A 4954-nucleotide genomic window follows, 5' to 3' on the forward strand; every position below is an offset into this window, starting at 1 on the left:
AAAAATCGTGGTACAACTCTAAAAATAAAGGTTTTCTCCTTTTTTTTTTTTTTTGGTGTGATTTTTTTCTCGAGAAAAAAATCACACCAAAAAAAAAAAAAAATCCAAAACACTCATGAAACAGGGAAAAAAACAATTAAAAAAAAAAAAAAACTTTGAGAAAGTAGATCACTTGGTACCCAAAGAAAATGAAAGAAGTATATTTTAAAAATCGTGGTACAACTCTAAAAATAAAGGTTTTCTCCTTTTTTTTTTTTTTTTGGTGTGATTTTTTTCTCGAGAAAAAAATCACACCAAAAAAAAAAAAAAAAACTTTGAGAAAGTAGATCACTTGGTACCCAAAGAAAATGAAAGAAGTATATTTTAAAAATCGTGGTACAACTCTAAAAATAAAGGTTTTCTCCTTTTTTTTTTTTTTTGGTGTGATTTTTTTCTCGAGAAAAAAATCACACCAAAAAAAAAAAAAAACTTTGAGAAAGTAGATCACTTGGCACCCAAAGAAAATGAAAGAAGTATATTTTAAAAATCGTGGTACAACTCTAAAAATAAAGGTTTTCTCCTTTTTTTTTTTTTTTGGTGTGATTTTTTTCTCGAGAAAAAAATCACACCAAAAAAAAAAAAAAAATCCTAGACACTAAAATCCTAGACACTCATGAGACAGTGATACAAACAATTCAAAAACAAAATACAACAGGGAGAAAAAAAAAGTCAGAAACACATGTGAAGCCAATGTTTTTTCTCTCTCATTGTTTTAATCATTGTACTTCCACTAAGATTTATTTTGGAACCAAAAAGCAATGGTTCCCAGCAGGTCAGGACCCTGTGAGGGGCTGCAAGATAAAACCGTTGGACTGTGACGTGATTTATGAGAACGAAAGAAGAAAATGCACATTTCGTCGAGACAAAATACTCACGCCAGGTTCTTGTGAAACACAAACCACTGTTTTGTTATCTGGCGCCTTAAGTAGAAATTTCTGTTCTAACAAAAAATAAAAAAACCTGACATAAAACATATCACCCTTGTCTAAACCTTTATTTTACTTTTTTTTTATCCTTTGTTTTGCTAGGAATGTTCCCACAGAAATTCAGAATCTTTTTTGCATGGTGGTCCCGGCCAAGACAGCAGCATTATACTGTAGTTCACTAACAGTAGACAATGCATAGCATTTGATGCACATGCATACAGTAATCAAACAGTCCTTAATCTTCAGTTCAAAATGTTCCATATTTACAAAAAAAAAATAAAAAATTCCAGTTTTAAATATTGCTCTAACTTACTCCGGGACAAGGATGCAACTATTTTAAAGGCACTTTCTCCAAAGACAGTTCAGGTCTGAGGAATGACAGACATAATTTGTCCTTCTGAACACAGGTTACGGCTTGTAGCGTAGAGCGCACAGTCAATAAGCAAGGTAAATCGTGTAAAGAAAAACAAATGTACAAATGTTCCAAATTCTAAAGCTGGTGTAGACAACGCACCTAAAACTGAACGTGTTGACGTACGCAAACTAGACCTAAGTTGGCAGAGACATCAATGGTGGTAATAAGGGCAGTGGAAGAAGCAGGTGGAAGAAAACCTGGAGAGCTGCAGAGAAGTGCAATAAATGGCAAGGGGCTGAGAGAATATACGTCAGGAGTGACATTTGATGGTTGATATCAGGTGGGTAGCTGCTCAATTACAAGGAAAGGTCAATGGCTTGAGTCCTGCTGCGACGTACGGTGAGGCTACGCTTATCTGAAGCGCTAAGATGTCAAAAGGTTTCTACTGGGAGCGGCCGTCGCTGTTGGGGTTAGAAATACCGAGATTGGTTAAGAGGCATGTGCTGAGGATGGAGGAATACGTTTGTGCTCTTGCCTTGAAGCAAGACCACAGGTTCGAGGGTTTGATACCAAGGCTACCTGTATGTAGTTTCCAAAAACATGCAGGATTCAGTTATTTGAATCAATAATGGGTGCGTGAATTGATCCAAGACGCACCCCACTTCCAGAGATAAGTAAAGTGGATCCTCAGTTTTGGAACTTCATTTGTTCCTGAAAGTCGTTCGTGAACCATAAAGTTCTAAAACCGAAACAATTTTCTACATAGGAATCAATGTTAAATGGATTCATCCATTCCTGGACCCCAGGTGATTTTGCTTATTTAAACTTTTCCAACAATATTTTATGCACAAGTTCATACACGAAACCAATAAAAATAATTAGATCTAACAACAACAGATGAACACAACTGAATCAAGAATAAAGCTATAAATAGGAAAGGCCTTACAGGCGCTGAGGAGCCGTGATTGCGCAACGTTCGCTTTGCTTTCTCACAAATTATCGCCTCCGAAATATTAACGCCGCCCAACTGCTTTTTGCGGAGAGCTTTATGGGTTTTGCTTGACTCAAGTGTAAAGCCTTTTAAAATAAATGACAACCTTAGCTTCTTTTATTGCTTCCTTGTTCTTAATGATGGCACAAATCGACAACTTTGCTAAGCCGTACCGTAAAGCCAGATCGGAAACACGAGCGCCATTCTCATGCTTTCATATAATCTTTCTTCACTTCTATTGTTGTTCTCACTATGTGTTTTCTACCTTTCGCATCGTGATTTATGAAATAAAAATAGAAGAAATAGCACAATGAAAGAAATGGCGGCAAATTCAGACAACAGTTCTTAGCGTCTATATCCCGAGCACGTGCTGAGGCAAGACTGATGCCACTCACTCAGTCACTCAGTGATCACTTGATGCCCATGTGATTCTGTGAGCTTGTTCAGCAACCAAGTACGCACGGTGAGCAGGAAGTACAACAATGTGCAGACTTCTGTCGTAGTGGTGAAGAGAGTAATACAGAAAACTCGCGATAGTATTGCTTGTCAGAAGTATCCATGTCAGAACTGAAGAAGCCTACGCCGTCCAGTTGCCCTCGATGTAACTATTTTTGGATAAGATGACCAGGATGACTGAGAACAGACACAGACATTAATTAAAGAAGTTTTGACTTCGTTAAAGAAAAGGCCACAGTGAAATCAATAAATAGAAGTTTAATACTTTTAGAGAGTTATAGCAAATATGTCAATGTAAGACGAGTTTGATTAAGGACTGAGGCACAGTGAGCAGGAAGTACAACAATGTGCAGACTTCTGTAGTAGTGGTGAAGAGAGTAAAACAAAAAACCCGCGATAGTATTGCTTTTCAGAAGTATCCATGTCAGAACTGAAGAAGCCTACGCCGTCCAGTTGCCCTCGATGTAACTATTTTTGGATAAGATGACCAGGATGACTGAGAACAGACACAGACATTAATTAAAGAAGTTTTGACTTCGTTAAAGAAAAGGCCACAGTGAAATCAATAAATAGAAGTTGAGAAAAAAAAACCCACAGCCGGAGCACCTACGTTTCATTGACGTCATCTCAGCATTCTTAAAACAGAAAGCTGTTGTGTGTTGTACCTCAGATGTTGACATGTGGAGAGCTTTATGGGTTTTGCTTGACTCAAGCGTAAAGTCTTTTAGAATAAATGCACGGGATCTTTAAGCCGTAAGGGTCTCATGCACGTTGTGCGCCAAGCTGCTCTTTTTTTATTTGATAATCACTGTATCTGCACAACTTCTAGCTTCTTTTTTTTATCTCTGGGAAGTTAAAAATCAATGTTAAAGTTGTAGCAACCTGCGGTACTCGGCCTCTTGTCAATCACTCATCATGTATTTCTCTTTACCGTATGAGTAACAGTGGAATTGTAAAATTTGTCAAAAAAAAAACTTTTGGGTTGTGCCTTTATTTCCGACATCTACAACAACATGTCAATCAGTTTGCTTTCTGACAAAATGTGTTTGAAGGTTTGTTAACACAAGTATTGTGTTAGTCCGTGGTGTGGAAATGACAGTCTCGTGTCGTGTGTAAGATAAAAGACTCAGGACAGAAGTGTGCGTGGAATGCTGCTGACATGACAGTGGTCTAAAAAAAACATCAGGTGTCCCCTCAGGCACCTGTGAGTCAGCTGGGAGATAATTGGGGCGGGTGGTGGGTGTGTGTTTGCATGTGAGCACATGTGTGTGTGTGTATATGTACATACATTTATGAACACACTTGTCTTTAAGTCTCGGCTCATTCACTTTTAAGTCGCTGACAGTCGAACATTCCTGTTATCGGCGTGTGAAGAATTTATTTTGTTATTGCATGGAAAGTTGAATGTTGGGAGTTGAACCATTTAAATTTGAAGTCCTAATCTATTCCTCTATTTTTTTAACTACTTGTTTGACTTGAGAAAAAAACAGTCAGTTACCCTGATAATAATGATAATAATAAAACTATTTACAGTAGTCAGTTACCCTGATAATGATAATAATAAAACTATTTACAGCTGTTGAGATTCCTGCTTCCTTTGATGGACAACCACACCTTCGCACACCATTTAATGTGTTATTACCACAGTAAAATGTACAAAAAGGCATTCAGAGAAGCCTCAGACGATTCATGAAACGCAATTATATATTGCTATTATAGCCTTTCAAATTTAGACGGACCAACATTTAAGTGTAGGATAGCGAATAAAAATGGATTCTATTTTAAAATGAAAATCATTTTTTACGCGCTGTAGTTCCAAAAAGCGTTTTTGTCCTTTTCCAGTCATATCACTTTGTAAATGCATAACGTATAATCCCTCCCCTGCTTCTCCTCAATTGTCCTTTAACATACTGTAACACGCCCATCAGCACACATACATTTGCACAAACTCGTAAACAAGCTCACGTGTGAACAAACCTGTTCGGCATCAGGCTGACACTTGAAATCAGCCCCAATCTTCAGCATTTGGCTTGAGCTTCTTTTTATTTATTTATTTATTTATTTTATTAAATTCCAGCTGCGGATGTATTTGCAAGAGTGAAACTTTACAAATCTCAAAAAAAAAAAAAAAAAAAAAGGGATTAAATTGACCCCCGAACAACTGTGGAAATGAATATACAAACAAAT

The sequence above is a fragment of the Cynoglossus semilaevis genome, chromosome 8 (genome assembly GCF_000523025.1).
Source record: "Cynoglossus semilaevis isolate Cse_v1.0 chromosome 8, Cse_v1.0, whole genome shotgun sequence".
NCBI classification, from domain to species: Eukaryota; Metazoa; Chordata; class Actinopteri; order Pleuronectiformes; family Cynoglossidae; genus Cynoglossus; species Cynoglossus semilaevis.